Here is a 19,427-nt window from a genome sequence, read left to right on the forward strand (position 1 = left end):
CACAGCTGACTGTGAACAACCAACATCTCTTGCAAACATTGCATGATGATTTACCCTCTTTTAAGAGTTGATAATCCTCTCCTTGTTTCAATTGACATCTCTCGTGTTGGAGCCATGATTCATGTCAGTCCACATGGTGCAACAGCTCTCCAAGCTGTGATCACTCCTTTTTAGATGCAGACTAACAAGCAGATCTGATTTGATGCAGGTGTTAGTTTGGGGATGAAACTTACAGAGTGATTCCATAATTTTTCCTCAGAATTGAGTGATTCCATATTTTTTTTTTCCCTCTGCTTGGTCTAAAAAAGTAACCGTTACTGACTGCCACAATTTTTTCCTGATTTCTTATAGTGTTTCTTAAAGCCAGAAAGGTTGCCATTTGAAATGACTTTGTTTAATTTTGTAGAAAAAAAGCAGATCACAGACATGACACAAAAACTAACTGAATGAACATCCTCCGAGGCTGGTGATTCCATAATTATTGCCAGGGGTTGTATTAGTACATACTCAGTGTGCCCTGCACCATTATGCACAGCGATCAGTGAAAGCAGGCGCACACGGAGAGCCTCTGATGACAATCTCATGTGCTCAAACAAAGAGTGTAACTATCAGGATTGCTCCACTAGTTTTGCATGTGAATGTTACTGAATAACTCTTTTGCTTTCTCTGCATAAAGCACTGTTTACCATATCAATGGACAACAAACACATAGACCATTTTGTATATATTGTTCAAAATGTGCATTTGTGTTTATTGTTTGAACCTTTTGTTGTTCAGTCTTTCACACAAGACCTCAAATTACCTTTATAAAGTGTCAAAACTGTTGTGTGGGCCGGCAGAAGAGGAGGTACTGCTGGCCCACCACCAGAGGGCGCCCTGCCTGAAGTGCGGGCTTCAGGCACGAGAGGGCGCTGCCGCCATGGACACAGCCGGGGGTGACAGCTGTCACTCATTATCTCATGACAGCTGTCATCCATCTACACTTCATCATTTCACTCCATAAAAACCGGACGTCATCTCCACCTCGTTGCCGAGATATCATCTACCTGTGAAGGTAATATTCTCAGCCGTAACACTAAACTGTGTCTTAGTCTGAACTCTTTTTGCAGCCACTTTCCTGTGGTGTTCCTTATCTGAGAGATTGGTGTTTGGTGTGATCAGCGACGGCTTCGCTTCACACCCCAACCAGATAAGTGGTTAGACAGGAGCTGCACAAGTGTGTGTTAGAGGTGGAGGTGAATTCCCACCATTGTTGTTACTGGGTGTGCATGCACCCACATTTGACTGTTTTTGCTCCTCGCCAGCAGTACCAGATCCGACACTCGGAGACGGTGGCCACCTGGGGACTCGGAACTTGGCGGCTCCAGGATTCTCCAGGTTTGGTGGCGGAGGAAATCGTGTGGATCCGGTTCTTCTCAGGACAGACGTCTTCTATCCTCGAGCCTGCCCACACGTCACCTTTGTGGATTGACTGTTTGCTCAAATTCTGTAATCCTCTGTGTTTTTGTTGTGCTCTTTCACAACAGTAAAGTGTTCATATTCGACTTTTCCATTGTCCGATCATTACGCCCCCTGTTGTGGGTCCGTGTCACTACACTTTCCCAACAAAAACAGTTGTTTATTATAGTTTGCTGTGTGTTTGAATAAATGTGTGTGGAAATTATTTTCACTTTATTTTTTCCTTGCCTATTTTTGATTGTAAACCTTTATTACACTTATAAAACACAACAAAAACATATATATTCTGAAAGCACAGGTTGTCCTGAAAAAAAGAGACATAAAACTTGATTGTGGGATGGAGGGAGAGCTGTTAACAGCAATAATAAAACATTTATGCCAGGCGAGTGAACTGTCCAAAAAATGCCCTCGGACCCCAGAGGGTTAAACTTACTTTGGCTCAAAAATTCAACAATCATTACAAATTCCAAAATGTTACTCCAGGCAAATGTTTCCCTCAGTATGGTCAAATGTCACCAGCGGCCAAATACACATAAGCAATAACTTTGGAAAATGGATTTAATGAATGGCTGAAAGATGGAAAATGTTCTCAACATTTTGATATGCAATGTAAGGACATTGTACTAAATGAAAGTACTTAAAATGGAATTGCTGAATCCATGACAAAACTGAGAAAATACAGTTGGACCCCAGAGAGTTAATTTCAGTCAGAAACCCATGGAAAGAGTATTTATTTTACACAAAGCAACAGATATGCTACCTGTTCTTTTAGACATTTATTATAATAATCTGAAAGAAGGTCATGGGATTGCTTCCCACCTGGGGCCTTTCTGTGTGGAGTTTGCAAATTCTCCCCGTGTTTTGTGTGGGTGCTCAGGCTTCCTCCCACATCCAATGACATGCAGGTTAGATGATTTTGAAACTTTAAATTGACTGTAGGTGTGTGTGCAGGTGTGATTGTGTTTGTTTGCCTATATGTGGCCCTGCATCCTGTCCAGGGTGGACCCTGCCTCATGTCCTATGACTGTGGGGATAGGCTGCAGCCCATGACCCTTAAATGGAGTAAACAAATACAGAAAATGAATTAATGAATATAATAAGATGAATATTACATTGAATGGGTATGTTTATTCAACATCAAGATTTCACTGTTACTGCACTGTGGTGAATTCAGGTGTCTGCTTGGAGTTGATTGACTGTGAACCTGGATTAGCAAATCAGCTTGTGACAGAGCAGGGAGAGATGGAAAAGGTTCAGGTTCAGGGATCATTGAGAAGCCCTGCCATAGAGGCCACAGAGCACACAAGGTCCTCACCGTATTTTAACCCAAAACAGCAATCTCCTGCTTGATTCATTAGCCAGTTGTCATGACATGGATGAGGGGTTGGATTTTGACAACCCATCATGACAACATGGTGGGCGGGGCACTCTTTTTAGCCAAATGACCACAAGTCATCACAAATTACATAGATCTTGACAATTTCTGAAAGAGGAAATTCTGCTTATGTCACAAGTGTCGCATTCTCTGAGGGCACCATCATGTTTTAAGAGAACTAGACCAGAACACACCAAGGGGGTGGTAATTAAGTGGTTAGTGAGCTTGGTTTCAGCACAGAAGGTTCCTGGTTTCAAACCCCACCCCTGCCACATTTCTCCATGTAATGTGGAGTTGCGTCAGGAAGGGCATCTGGTGTAAAAATTGTGCCAAATCAACATACTAGACCTGCTGTGGCTTCCAAGTGAAAACAAGGGAACAGCCGAAGGGTCTTACTTTATATCAGAACACATCAAAATCATGCATCTGGAAGAAAAATGTGCTTTTTGGCTTCTTCACATTCCTGGTGTGAGTGTGACTGCATGCAGAATTATTATTGCCTCCAAAGAGCTGGTTTGAGGATCAAAGTGAGAGGAAGGGGAGGTGTGTTGCATGAGGGCCCGGAGAATAAAGCGTAATGTCCAATTAAGACTTCCAGGGTTTTAATTAAAGACGAAAAAAGATCTGTCCTGGCACACACACAAAGCTGTCAGATGTTCTCATCAACTGAGCGTGGAGAGATAAGATGCTGTGCTCAGCAGTAGCTTTGTGAGGTGTGTGCGAATGCGAGAGCAAAGTAATGTGTAATTATTGAACGGTAATGAACTATTAACAGGTAGTTTTACGTCTAACGCACCGTGAAAATAATGAGCATTAATACGTCCTGCAGATTTCTCAGTAGAAGTCACGGGTTCACAGTCCGTGGCGCGCTTTGCAGTAAAAATGAGCAATAAGCGATGCAAATGTGAACGACAGGCTACGTTTGTGTATGCATGAGCGCTGTGCCCTGAGAGATTCTGCAACAATGCATAATGCATGCACCACTATCTGTGCTCTGATCCATCCACTGTCTTGACTGCCAGGGCTTACTTATACAAGCTTAGTCAGGATTATTAAGTCTGACTCATTTTCATGCCGTCTTATGCAGGTTTGTCAAGCTCACTCAGATTTGTTCTTTTGCACTGCAGTCAGTCAGAGCCATTGATTTTCTGCCTCTCTGAAAACATGTATTTCCTTTCATAACAACGTGTATCACATTTCGGCTGCCTTGCAAGGAATCCCGCTGATGCAGTTGTGGTCTAGGGTTTGGTCTGAGACCACCCCGCCGTCCCACCCCCTCCACCCTGACTTTATTCCCACGGGGTGCTCGAGGCCACACACCGTCTTCTGGTTACCTGCGCCGTGCTGTGTGCTCAGATCCTGCAGCTCGAGGGGTCTCACGAGGAATCCTTCCTTTTGAATTACACGGTTCAGATCGCTACTTTTGAAGCACTAATGAATTTTTTGAAAATTTAACACAGAGCACCTAATTGTCCTCACCCTCAGGAGAGTTTTTTGTTTTCTTTGTAGATTGTGTGAAGAAAATGTGGACGCAAGATACTTTTGAAGAAAAAAATGTTAGTTTAATGTAAGATGGTACAAAAAAAATAAATGGTACAAATTGCAAATATGATAAAATAAGTATATGCTGGAAGGATGCTGTAAAGCTACACATCACTGTATCCACTCAGGCACATAAGCAGTTCATTCCTACTTCTCAAAAATGACTATCTTCTGCAGCTAGGTGAAGCATAGGGATCTTCTTGGCCTAGTTCAGCCCCTGATTTCCTCAACAATGACCACCTGGTCCCCAACACCCAACACCTGTGTGCAGGATCATGCCTGTAGAAGCTGCCACATGGCTAAAAAGTAATAGGTTCTCATGTGAGACTCGTAGGTAACCCTGCATTTGGTGAACAGCGCAGCAGATAAAGAGAATGCTTGCAGAGGAATCCTTCAAATGGTGATACAAGCACCAAATTTGGCATACAAAACTCCTTAAACATTACTCTTTTGAAAAAGCAGCGTTCATCTGAATTTTCAATAGGCAGCCAGGTAGGAGTCAACTGAAGAATTACACAGGGGTCAATATTTAAAAATGCTCCAATCATATTGAAAGGCATTCCATATTATTTGTCTGATCATAAAGATTTCTAAAAGGTATAGTTTGGACCTTCTCTGACTTAATTCTATGGAGTAATGGGGTAAGAAATCACGAACATGTTGAGAAAGGCCACTTTCAGTTTGTACAGGGGTCAAAGTTAAAATTGCTCCAATTTTGGTAAAAAAAAAAAAAAAAAGTGGTGTAAATTATTGGTTGAGCTAATAGGATTAATAAATGGAATAGTTTTGACTGTGCTCAATACTTGCCCTGCAAATAAAGGTTAAGCATGACACGAACTATTCCTTTTTAAAGCCCTGTTAACTCAACCAATAATTTGAATTCAGTTTTTTTATCTAAAATTAGAGCAACTTTAACTTTTGACCCCTGCACAAACTGAAATTGATCTTTGTCACCATTTGTGCTGTTTTTACCCCATAACATTCAGTCACAGATTGGCCAAACTATACCTTTTTGGAATGTCTGTGATCAGACAAATAATAATACAATAACATGCTTTGGAGGGCAGTATGCATTTTCAGAGGCCCGACGTGTATGCTCAGTCACCCAGAATGACAGCTATACGCCTGAGTTAGACGAGAGTGAATAGCTGTCATTTTGGGTGACGGCATGGACGGAGGGACACAGAAAAATGCATACCGCACGACAACAGCATGCTATTTGCATTATTATCACTTTTTACTGAGATACACAACATGTAACGTGTACATAACAAGTTGGCTCACTTAACGTTTGTTGTGTTGGCTGGCGCGCGCTGCTCTCCAAATTTGGCAGTGCGCCCCGATGAGCTGGCTGCTTAGCTGCTGTTCATTGTCGTACTGTCCATGAGAAAATCATCCGGAATATCCATATTTGGACCAAAACACACTTCTCGACTTTTCATCTTTTCCTCTGCGGACAGTTTTTTTTTCCCTTCTGCGGACAGTTCTTGGGCTGCGCGCACGCTATGACGTCATTTGTTTACGCACAGCGGGCGGGTATAGCCAGATAGCGTTAACATAAATCTACGATACTGGCCTAGCAACGCCTCGGTAAAGTGATAACAATGTGGTATAGTTTTCAATAGGATTTGAGCATCATTTAATTCTGACCCCTGTGTAATTCTTCAATTGACCCCTACCTGGCTGCCCTTTGTAAATTCAAGTGGAGACCCTGTCTTTTCAAAAGGGTAATGTCTAAAGTGTATCTCTGCCAAATTTTGTGCTTGCATCACCATTTGAAAGATTTTTTTTTCAGTTATTCGCTGAACTAAAAGTCATTTGAAGAGGATCCTCCAAAGAGAAATTCAGTCACTGTCTCAGTCACTGGTTTGAATCCATGTCTCACAGCCACACAATAAGATAGGCAGTACCAGTAACCTTAAAAAACAAGGACCTTCATGTGTTGCTCCATAAGTATCACCATCCTCAGGCATCTCTATCTAGGGACCTCGTGAATCCATAAGCTCTTCCCAGGCATCTCTCAACCTCATTGTCCAAGAGTCTGTTGCAACCGATATTGCAGTAGATCTCATGTAGCCTTGGAAAATGTTGGGATCTGCCAGGAGATGCTAGTGGTTGTGGTTTTCAATTGGGTCATCAACACTAATTTACTTAATCTGATGTCACCAGGACTCAGCCCTGGCTAGTTTCAGTGTTGGAAAATGGACAGATGTGTTGTGAAAGTGTAGGAACACGGACCCACAACAGGTGGCGTAAAATGAACGGGCAATGGATAAGCCAAACAGTAACAATTTAATGTTGTGAAGTGCACAATGGAATACAGACAAATACAGTTTTGAGTCAGCAGAGAAATTACCTCTTACGGTAGCTGATTTCTCGGCGGGGAGGTGGAGTTGCAGTCCGGCTTTTATGGTGATGTGGATGATGAGTGACAGCTGGTGCTGATGATGAGTGACAGCTGTCACTCTGTTGCTCCGACGCCCTCTCGTGCTTGAAGCCCGCACTTCAAGCAGGGCGCCATCTGCTGGTGGTGGGCCAGCAGTACCTCCTCTTCAGCGGCCCACACAACAAGATGGATGTAAATATGTAACTATTCAATTTGAAGATGAATCTTTTCAGCAAAAGTATTTGTATTAATTTATTTATTGTTAATCTTTTTATTTTATTTTTTTTTACCTAATTTCCATTTGACTGTCTAATTGTTTATTTGCTTTCCAGCCCTTAAAACACATTTCAAATATGGTGAAGTGGTAGGATGTGGGCCAATGTTGGTGTGGTTCCAGACTAAGGTACGCTTCTCTCCTGTCCTTTAATATTTATATTTAAGACTTTTTCCTTTGATCCTGACTGTGCCTTTGAGCTTTGATTTATTTGAGGCGGCTCTGATTTTTAATGAATGGCATCCAATTCCTCCTTCGTGTGCTAGTCAGCTTCAGTTGTGTTATATGTGAAGGGGCCCTAACACAGGTCAGCATCAGAGTTGACAGGATCAAAGGTCACAAATCAGGATTAAAGCTCAGCTTCAAGGATCAGCAATGAAATAATGACTAACCAAGAGCAAATATTCGGATGGGTATAGGTCATCAGTTAGAATGTAAGATTGTTGGATAACAGAAAAAACATGCAAACAATGAAAAATATAAAGTAAAACGAGTCAACAGAGGGGTATGAAAGGGTCACTAGGCCTTGGCATGGGTTTACACAGTGCTCTTCATGTTAATCCACTTAAACCTTGAGCTTCAGTATCATTACCCAAAACTTCTAAATTGAAGTGATGTGACAAATGCTGCAGGTCTTCCAAAAGATACTGCTGTAATATTGACAGACATGCAACAATAGGAGTCGACCAAACGTTGTTTCGTCTGAGGCTATAAAAGAGGCCCGCTGCAGACACACTGATATTCATTGCTGTAAAGGTATCTTCCCGTTTTGAAATGGGAGAGCTGAGGCCGAGCAGGGCAGCTTTGATGACAAGTACAGTGTTCTCCGGGACAGAACAGAAGGACTGGCTTGTGATTGATTTCACTCCTTCAGTGAATGCCCAGCAGCAGATCTGTGCCACCGGGCACCGAGGAAGGCAATGTGCTCGGCTAACCAGAGCACTTAAAGAGCCCCCGCAGTGTCCCACACACACAATAAAAGCTTTCTGTAAATGAATTACTTGCGATTTCTCTTCCTTTAAATATCCTGATTATTTTGCTAATATTTGTGTACTCTCAGATATAACTGATGCCAGGGGTGGCTAAAAAAAAATAAAAAATACAATGCCATGCAATAATGTAAAAAAAAAAAAGACAGAAAAGATATAGTTCTAAGTTTGATAATCTAATGTTTGCTACAATTTCTTTATCTTCCATTGATAAAAAAGCTGAACATATAAACACTGAACAAAAATCTAAATTCAACACTTTTGCTTTTGCTTCCATTTTTCATGATCTGAACTCAAAGACCTAAAACATTTTCTATATACACCAAAGGCCACTCTGAAATGTTCCGTTTTCTCACACAGCACAACATGTTTTGAGGGAGTGTGTGATTGGCTGACTGCAGGAAATTCCACCAGAGCTGTTGCCCGTGAATTGAATGGTTATTTTTCTACCATAAGCTGTCTCCCAAGGTGTTTCAGAGAATTTGGCAGTACATCCAACCGGCCTCACAACTGCAGACCCCCCCATAAAGCAAAACTGCACATTTCAGAGTGGCCTTTTATTGTGGCCAGCCTAAGGCACACCTGTTCAATAATCATGCTGTCTAATCAGGTGGGATGGATTATCTTGGAAAAGGAGAAGTGCTCACAAACAGATTTAGACAGATTGTGAACAATATTTGAGAGATATAGGTCTTTTGTGTATATAGAAAATATTTTTGATCTTTTTCAGCTCATGAGAACAAAAGTCTTGCATTTATATTTTTGTTCAGTCAGCATATCTAACTGTTCAAAATAATTTTTACACTGTAGCATCTGTCCATAGAAGTCTGATGAACTTGAAACTATGATTTGCATCATATTATTAGAGATTAAAGTGCTTTTGGAGATTACTGGCTAATCTGTTAAAAATTCACAGGTGATTAGACGATTGTTAGTTTCGATGCCGGGACACATTTTTGATCATGTTTGATAAAAAGGTACTTTACTCATTATTAACAGTCGCAACAACAAGCAATATCACGTTGTATATCATTGTCTTGTACAAAGTACTTTGGAAATTTGACTATGTTTATTTTCACAACGGAAAGAGTATCTTACTACTTGTATAAAAATAGTTTTTTGTAATATTGACAATATTACACAATTGCCCAGTTGTGATGAATACCCCCCCCCCCCCCCCCCCCCCCCACACACACACACACAAAATTCTGGATCCCCTGTTCTGTCGAGCTGAGGTATGTCGTCGAGATGAGGATACTCGCATAACTGCATTTGTGCACTGAAAAAATTACTTGACAAAGTTCACTTATTTTAATGGGCAAGTAAATGTATAAATTGTTCATCCGAATGTAGTAATGTATAAAATCTACTCACTATAATCAATCAATCAATCAATCAATCAATTTTTTTATATAGCCTCATGAGGGCCAGACAGAGACATGTAAAGGGCCGCATGTGGCCCCCGGGACGCAGTTTGCCCAGGTCTGCTATAAATACACTGAATACAATTAATAACAAAAAAAAAACTTTGACGGAAAAAAAAACAAAAGCAAAAACAAAAAAAATGCGCATGTGCAGTTGCATGTCGAGCGAGTTACATCATCTCCACATGCGCAGTCGCGTGACGCACCTCATCTTGACGGGACACCATCCCTGGCCACGGTTCATTTTGGAGCAAACTTTTATTGCAGTCCTCCTGTGAGTTTTGCTGCAGCTTACATATGGGAGATGGTGCCCCCCCTCCCCCCAACACTGTCTGCACAGTCTTCATTAGAGAACCTGAAAGGGCCGACTGCAGGAGGAGAGATGAAGTGAGCATTGTGCCATTGTTGAACAGAAGATTTAAGAGTCTGGCACTGCTGGAGGTGTCAGAGTCAGTGTGCAGCATCATTGTCAAAGACAAATGTTAGAATGAACTTAATACAGCCGGGGGGGAAAAAACCCAAGAAGAAGCAAAAATAAGTAGCCACGGCGGTAACGATCACTAAGCTAGAGCTCACACACAGCGCGGTGGTGCACCTTGATGACGTTTAATATATCACATTTCGGGTAATTGTTATCCTAAAGAGCCTGGATTGTGTCATGTTGCTGGTTATTTGTATGTGCTCACACAGAGCGGTGAGCGCCGGATCTGTGAGGTCACACAGGTCTGGTGTTCTTTGGTGGCGTGCACATTTTTCATCATTAAAAAAAGGAGAGCAAACAGGACACATTAGGTTTTGACTGCACCCTTGAAACTGCATACTGTTCCAACTCTGTGCATTTAACTAGGAGGGAGTATATGAGGTGGAAGATTTAACTATCAGCTTAGTTTAGAAGATTTAGGATTAAAACCTTCCACTTGAGCAGCGTAAGCAATCCAATGCCGTGAACATCCCCAACAGCTCTGCTGCCAGAAATCTATTGTTTTTACATTCCTAATATGGCTTTGTTGCCAGTTTTGGAAGTTGGTTATTCGCCTCACTCACTCTCTTTCCTGCTTAAAATACAGTCCAAAGGGTCGCCACGGATACATAATTTCTTTCAGTGATTGGTGGTGTACATCAAATAAGAATTTGAGGAGAGGGAAGAGTGCCGACGATGCAACAGCGGATTATTTCCAGCGCCGCAGTTTTATTGTTAAAGATATGAGGTTCAGTGGGTCGTACTAAATCATGCATATTAAAAAGGGTGATACAGAGAAAAAAAAAAAATGTTTTGAAATGCTGCATTCTGTGCTGGAGAAGAAGTTCCATCCGGAATAACTTTGTTTGGCTTCATGAAACGATGCAAGATGTATCCCCGTGTTTAAGCGCTGTGTGGGCGCCGGGCAATCAGGTCCTAGTGAGGGGGCGGAGGTTTGGGGAGAATTTGTCATTTGTCATGTGCGCTAAATGAGTCAGTGAAATGGCTCCAGAGGATGGAAGGTGGCTGCCGGCTCAGGGACTCTGGTAATTGTGAGTCATTCAGCCTCAGCGAGCGAAAGCCTCAGGCCTGTTTCCCAGCAGGCATGTAGGGGATGGCAACGATCCTCACAAGAATCCACGGGCGATTGCCATGCTTCCAAATGACACATACGTTGTTTTAAACCCTTTTCTCAAATGAGAACACCGCGTTACTGCTGCTAAGCAGGACGGAATTCAGGGAGACGCTCAAATTGTCCACAAACCGTTCAGACAAACAGACAATTGCCAAGAAGTCGTCGCATTAACATTTTTTCATGATTAAAAACTGAACTTACCTTTTGTTTAACTATGGTCTCAGTCATGATTTGTTTTCACACTACGTCTACCGAACAGGTTACATCTTCATTTCCATTTGTCTAAAAAAAAATTTTTAGTGTTAAGCCTGGACTCAAAGAAGAGCAGACTAAATTTTGATGCTAATGTAGATCAAAGGGAGGATCTTGCCTTTGATCTTTACATTTGGGCCTTTGACCCTGATTTCTTGTGGTCGGCCTTGTGCCAGAAAAGGTTACGTTTTGGTATGGATACGGACTAAGTAGTGATTTTGATCCATTTCTTTGATGCATAGTCCTTTGATCCTGACCTTACTTCTCAAGTTGGATCCTGGTGCCTTTGATCAAATATCTTCCATATCAAAATGGAAGTATGGAATGATAAAATGATAGTGCCTTGACATTGTCTGTTGTTGGCATTTGAAGTGCACCTTTGTGCTCAGCTTGCAACATGCATTTGGACACGCACCAAATGGATTTGCATTCTGCTTTTCAGACTCTGTGCCACAGATCTAATTCACTCCTCTTTTCCTGCTGTTGCATTTAGCGTCCGTGTTACTGATAATTGTGATATTTGTCCACAGTTGTGGCAGGTGAAGCAAAATCAGTGTTTGTTTGCAGATGTGGAAGAAGACGTTCGACATACAACGAGATGTGATGAGTTTTATGCCGAGGGTGCTCTGGGGTCTGATGAGTGTGATTCACTCTTTTCTTTTCAGTTTATATTCAGCCAGCAGTTCATCCATCCATGGCTACATTAAAAGGCTTTTCCAAAGCCTCACTGTGACACGTAGTCACTTCATTCATGGTAGAATTGAACTTCTTAAAACTTAAGTAGCCTCGGGACAGGCTCAGGAAATTGGAGACAATGATTATAAAAGGTCATGAACCCTACTTGTCAACAAATAATATGGATATCTACAGAAAGCTTATCTTCTCCACAAGCAAATGAGCCCAAGCACAATATTTTGTAACAATGCAATTGTGATGGAGGCCAGCAGGAGTCGCTGTGCATGCGGTAATCAATAGGCCTCACTCCCCCCACAGCCAAAGGATGATCTGGCCACTCAGGCCAGAGATCATGAGTTTGTGTCCTGAGTGGAGCGAGTGGGAGGAGTCAATCACAATGCAGAAGCAAAGAGAGTACAAGCGACTACACATTCCCAAAATATGTCCAGGCTACTGCGTAGTGTCCTCGCTTTTCAAGGATGTGACTTTTGGAAGGGGTTTAAAGTGGACAATAGAATAAATCCTTAAGCCCCATAGGGCAGGTCATTACCTCTGTTTTCTGTATCTCGAGTCACATAAGTTTGTGATTCCTCCTGGTTGGGACACTAGTCCAACACAGGTTACTAATCAGCTAAAATCGGTATAATTTAATTGTATTACTTTTAGTTTAACCACAGTAGAAAACATATTTTCTGGTGTGTAACAGTTAACAACTGTCAGAGCATGACTGCTTAATTCTGGGCCTGCGGGTCCTTGGCTCTGACCGTCCATAGCAATTGACAAGCTGTCTGCAAATTAATAAAATACTAGGAAATAGATTGTGTTATTTTGAAATGTACTTTTAGATTTACAATGCCACCTCAAAGAACTGCCCAAGACCTGGATGGCAACCACCCAGTCTATCCCTGTCTCTCTAAAGAAGCAGTCTATCAGCCATAGGCTGGGGAAATGTGGATGCTCTCGGTCTTCGCCATTTATTGGATTCCTCAACACGGAGTCGCCTGTATGCCGTATCGTGTCCAGAGACATGCACCTCATGGCCAAAATGTCGTAGTTGATGTTCCACCACAATGCAAGCTATACTTTTCATCTAAGTTTAAATAAGTCAACTTTCAATGGACAGTAAGTCATTCCAGCACCACCCAAAGATTATGGGTGTCAAAATCCAACCCCTCATCCACATCGTGACACCTGTAGTAGAGAAGCTTGAATCTTCGACTGGACTGGGTTGCTTGACGCGAGAGCAAGCAACCCAGTCCAGTCGAAGATTCAAGCTTCTCTACTACGGAAACCACCTGGACAACTGAGAGCCTACACAGAAACATCATGACACCTGGGTACGAGCTGAAGTCAGGGCTTCCCTGTTGGGGTGAAATATGGTGGAGACCTTGTGTCCCCTGTCGCCACAACAGTAACATGAAGACCCAACAGGAGCCCTGAACATGAGACAGCAAACAGGGCGCTGGTGAAAGAAGAAGTCCTCAAAAGGTGGATCAGAAGGCGATGGCCTGTAACCCAATGGCTGTTAAGGCGGTTGAAGGCTGTAACAGGTCTACAAACCTTGACTGCCTGGGATATCCCATCCATTGGACCAGGCTAAGGATCTATCAAGGACTGTGCTTATTAGCGTGCAACGAAAGCCCCATCTTAAACAAACACACAAATGTCTCTGGATCGACTCTGGAAGTAGATTTTCTCTGTATCCACCATCCTGTCTGGGAATCAATCAAGAGATAACCTTCCTCACCACTAAGGAATTGGCCTTATCAAAGGATCCTCATAAGAGAACCACCAATCTCAGGTGACAGCTTGATGTATTTACACGGGCAATTGCAAATATTAATTATCTAGAAAATATAATAAATTCAGTTGTAATGTAATTATATGCATGTAACTCACTTAATATCAAAGTGCACTTTTGACACATGTACGTTTATTGACTTTAATCTGTCAAAACACATACAAACAGCTGGCTTGAACAAAACAAAGTCCCACAAAAGAGACATTATGGGCCTCGTTGACCAAGATCCCAGAAAAAGACTGTTAAATTGCGAGGGCAATTCAAATTTTTGTGTGCTATGGTGAAAACAGTTTTACAAGTTTGCAAGCTATACTCTTTATCTAAATTTAAATAAGTCAACTTTCAATGTACAGTAAGTCATTCCAGCACCACCCAAGGATTATGGGTGTCAAAATGTGCAATTGATAATTGAGTGGTAATGTGAAGCAGGCAGTTGCATGTGAATGAGGATTTATTAATGGCAAGTTCAAAATGGATTATTTCAAAATGGATGAAGGTCATGTTTTTCCTCAAGGTTCGACACACAGTTCCCCACAATGACATGACAGTTTTTTTTTTGAAAATTCATTAAAAATAAAAACAAAACTGAGAAATCACATGTACTTAAGTATTCACAGTCTTTGCCATGAAGCTCAAAATTGACCTCAGGTGTCTCCTGTTTACACTGATCATCCTTGAGATGTTTCCACAGCTTAACTGGAGTCCACCTGGTGTAAACTCAGTTGATTGGACATGATTTGGAAAGACACACACCTGTCTACATATAAGGTCCCACAGTTGACAATCAGAGCACAAACCAAGCATGAAGTCAAAGGAATTGTCTGTAGACCTCAGACAGGATTGTCTTGAGGCACAAATCTGGGGAAGGGTACAGACGCATTTCTGCTGCTTTGAAGGTCCCAATGAGCACAGTGTCCTCCTCACTCATCTTCAACTGCTTATCCAGGATTGGGTTGCGGGGGAAACAGCTCCAACAGGGGACTCCAAACTTCCCTTTCCCAGGCCACATTAACCACCTCTGTCTGGGGAATACCAAGACATCCCAGGCCAGTATGGAGATATAATCTCCTCAAGTAGTTATGGGTCTCCTCCCAGATAGAACACCTCCCTAGGGAGGTGCCCAGGGGGCTTCCTTACTAATGCTGTGGCCATCCTATTCAAAGATAGGTGCACCAAGATTATGGCATTATATTCAAGAAGACTTGAGGCTGTAAATTCTGACAAAAGTGCATCAACATAGTACTGAGCAAAGTGCGCCAATACTTATGTGCTTATGTAAATATCATGTTGTCATTATGGAGTATTGTGAGTACAATTTAGAAGGAAAAATGCATTTACTCAATTTTGGAATAAGGCTGTAACATAACAAAATGTGAAAAAGCACTGTAAATACTTTCCAGATGAACTTTATATACACAACCAGTCAAAGTTTGGACACACTTTCCCATTCAGTTGAAACTGGCCTACTGCAGATATTCTCTCTTTAATTTTAACTCTCCCACTATTACGATCATCCATGATCCAGAAAAAATGTAACAATGGGATGAAACTGCTTACTCCGGCATTCTTCCTACCAAGCTCACTTATACAGTGCAGACCTGGCAACCCAATCAAAAACAAAAGTAAAGCTGTGCCCGGCTACTGGAAAGAGCCTGGTGCATCCGCTGTATGATGGCGGTCATGTGCTCGTTGGTATTCTTGATGGCGATGATCTTCTATGGCTACTGAGGCTTTCTTCAGTAGTCCACGGCATTTGACTTTCTAGAAAGCATTCTCTTCCCAGGTATCATGTGAGATGCCTTTTCTCTTCATGTGTCACTTTAAAAGGAGATCTTTTAAACCATGGCTACATGCACAAAGAAAATTTTGAAATGTTCAAAATCTCCATCACGCATTAATGACGTGAACTTCAAGTGAACATTGCGCAAACAAGTCAAAAACACTGCATGTGAGTGCGTCAGCGCACCGCATCAGGAGGCAGCTCGACTGAACAATTATAACAAGATATTAAATCTGTCATAAACATACTTTTATAGCTGTACACAAGAATGAATGAACATGCAACTATTTTACCAAGCCATTGCAATATAAACATGACAAATAATTACCTTTTTAGATGGTTCCAAATGCTGTCTCTACCACAGTAAGAGTGTGCTGCTGCAGGAGCAGTCTGCTGTAATTCCGGAAGTGATTAGAGGTGTTTTCAACAGCCAACTCCAACAGAAAATGATTAATCCACTACACAATAATTATTTTATATACACAGCATCCAGCGCACTGCATACCAGCCAGTGGAACAAAGCACAGCGTCCAGCTGGGAACACAGCAGGTGGGATTGTCACAACGTGTGTGGAAGTGTATGGATCAAAGTCGTGCAACTGTCAAGGCACCTTTAGTCTAGATCCAGCACAACCTCAAATCCAGTCACTCTGATTCCTCACTCAGCATCTCAAGTTCTGCAATCAGGCTATCCATTGCTTCTGGAAAGCTCTTAGCAATGCCCACTAAATCAGGGTGAACCTTTGACCTTTTTAAAAGGCACCCAATGCACTGGTTTCTACAACCTGTCCCGACATCCAGTCCATGCAAGCATTGAGCAGTGAAGGAACTAGAACACATCCCTGACAAATGCTTGAAACCATGGGGGAAAATTCTGAGATCCTGCACCTGCTGTGTGCAGAGGTCACAGTACCTGTGTGTGTAAAGTCAAGCAACTTGCTGGGGAACCCATAAAATTTCAGGGTGTGCCAGAAAGAAGCATTCTAGTCAGTTAAATCAAACCTTGTGGCAGAGGGCTCACAAAAATGGCCAGGGTTAAAACTCAAAGATATAAGGGCATATGTGTTGGGATGGACTACATTTCAATGGAACATTTATTTTGTACTAGCTTTACTGTTAATACAATGCAGTGCAGCGTAGGTTCTACCAGAGGACTCAGATTTTTGAGTAATCACTCAGAATCAGTAAAGTGACAGCAGTTTTAATCTTTAAATTAAGCAAGTGTTTACATTAATCATCAGCTCTCAACCAATAGGAACCACATACATTCTTTAACACATCAATGTTCTCATTCACTTCTTGCTATTTACAGATCACTGACAAGTTGTCCCCTCCTCCACCCCACAGCCACCAATTGATCCCCATCCTCTGCTTGGGGGCAGGCTCTGCCCCTCCCATTCCATTGGCAGGTTTGATGATCATCTCATATCTACTCTCCGCCATGATGGGGACTAGTGCCAAATCTAATTCACTATAGGCAATAACTTGCTGTGCATCATCTTGTTGCATTAAAATCATCAACTATAACTTCCTGAGTCTTTCCAAAAGAAGTGGTTCAAATGCTGCAATTATTAATATAACAAATTCTTAATAATTTTTCAAACATGTTTGATTTCTGATCATTTAATCAGGTAGGAGAACCAGTTTTCATTTACAATGATGACGTGGTCAACAATTGTGGAGCTGGGGAATCACTTCAAATAGTCACTAAATATTTTTGCTTTTGGGTTTCATAGTGTGTGTTTTTTTATTATTATTATTATTATATGAACAGTTTGTTGTAGTCTAACCTGGATGATTGATTGACAGGTGGAAGTAGGGAATCTAACCTGCGGCGCCAGCCAGCAGTGTTAAGTGAGCTTGTTGTAGGGACTTGACAAGTTCAATAAGCACTCCATTATCCCCTGGCTGTGGAGGTGAAATCGTCATCTTTAGTATGACATCAATTTTTAATTAAACACCCCTGCAGCACAGATTTCTTAAGTGTTCGTCGATGCTGTGTGATTTTTTTTTTTCTCCTTCTTTTCCTCCTATTCTTGCCTGTCCTCCTCTACAGATCTAATTTGCTCACTGCAGGAGTCTTCACTGTTACATGATTAAAATCTGAAAATGGCTTTGCCTTTATAACTAATCATTCTTCTGGCTTGCACGGAGCCAATAGTTCTGAGAAAAGGTGAGAGAGAAAAAGGTAATTTCACTAGAAACAAGCCATTTGACTCTTAATGAATAATTTACTCCGCCTTCTCGGGGGTCACTGCAGCTCAATCTGCATTGGCTGAACAAACTTGCAACACAGAATCTTTTTTTCTCCACAACTCTTTTCCTGATCTATTCCCACTTTCAGTTGTGTGGTCCCTGTGGGAAAGGCGTCATTTTGTATGCTCAGAAGGAAGCCTGGCTCGGAATTGACTATCAATTTTTGTATTATAAGATATCGACACGATGACGGCACATTGGGGGGGGGGGGGGGGGGGGGGGGGGGTATGAGTCTGTATTGTTGCTGTATTTTTAACATTTTAATTTTTTTATGTTTATGGTTTAAAACATATTTGCATTGATACAATGCAATTTATGCTGTATTTGATGTATGAACAAAAATTTTTATGCAGTCACCTTCGGCCTCAGGGTGTATGGTTTTCTTCAGGGTGTATAAAGCCATATTCCTTGGTGAACAACTTGATAACTGATAATATTTATTGTGTACAAGTTAAATTATTCCAAAAATTGTAATTGTAGAGTTGCTTTTAAGTACACTTACTTGCATACAAATCCATTTTTTTCTAAATACAACTAAAACTGGTTATTTCACCAATAATCAGAGAGGAACCACTTTTGTTGCTTCATGGCACCAAAAGTGGTTCCCTGAAGATCTGTTGCAGCAATCCCTCAGTGGGCCAGAAGATTCAATTTGATCTACAGATGCCTGTGTGTGGGTTTGTTTAATGTGGGAATGTCGTTGCACATCGACAAACACGTGGTCCTTGACAGATCCTTAAGCCCAGGTTACACATAGACGGTTTTGTCGGCGGATAGTACGTAGACCGAAGTTCGCGATAGTTCTGGCTGTTTTCGCGGTGGAAAGGGGCGGAGCATTTCGCCGGCGTTTTGAGCGCTGTACTAGCCGCAAATACACAGATAAAATGCCGCTAAATCCGCCGAATAAAGCGGCGTTTTGACGCAGTAGCATCCGGGCACGTCAGGCAACAGGGGTTAATACCCAGTTCTAACCTTTACAATCGCAGGTTAAGACGCGCGTGAGAACGGCGGTGTTCTGCTGCCGCCGATAATGCCCTGTGTACCGCTGGATTTATCCAGGCAAATCCTGCGTTACTCCAGGAACTTTTGCATATAGGCACTGCCCCCTAATAGGCTGAAGCCTCTGTCACTTCAGGGGGAGGGAGCTCATCTCTCAGCCTTTTCTTCTCCTTTCTTTCCCCCTCCACCACAGGGCTACCCTCTGCTTCTGAACCAGACCTCTTGGTAAGTCCTTGCCGCTGCCAGTTTTCTTTTAGGAGGCATACTGAAGCTTCCCTGCAAAAATATCTGGAGCTGGCCACGAGTGAGAGGCCTGCATGCAGCGCGATAGCGTTTTTATACTGACTGCCGCCTATCGGCCGTTTGGAACACCGTTAACTGGGAGGTGGCGTTTAGAACGGCATACTGTCCGCTAGCACCTCCGTTTTGTCTTCCTCTGTCGCCGGTTAAAACGCCTTTGAGGACGCCGATGTGGGCTCTATCGCCGTTGTACACTCCGTTGATTAGGGATACAACGCTGGCCGCCAGTTACGGCTGTGTAAACTGCGGCACTACAGGGAGGGGCAGGATGAAACGGTGATTAAAAACTGTCAAACGCCATTGATCGCGTTGTCTCCATCGT

General features: G+C 42.2%; 1 protein-coding gene across 1 annotated transcript in view; it reads right to left on the minus strand.

Annotated features, from left to right (window-relative positions):
* LOC117528491 (neurexophilin-1) overlaps positions 1-19,427 on the minus strand; it is a 122,382-nt gene that overhangs the window by 75,522 nt on the left and 27,433 nt on the right. The window lies entirely within an intron of this gene.

This window comes from Thalassophryne amazonica, chromosome 16 (genome assembly GCF_902500255.1).
Source record: "Thalassophryne amazonica chromosome 16, fThaAma1.1, whole genome shotgun sequence".
NCBI classification, from domain to species: Eukaryota; Metazoa; Chordata; class Actinopteri; order Batrachoidiformes; family Batrachoididae; genus Thalassophryne; species Thalassophryne amazonica.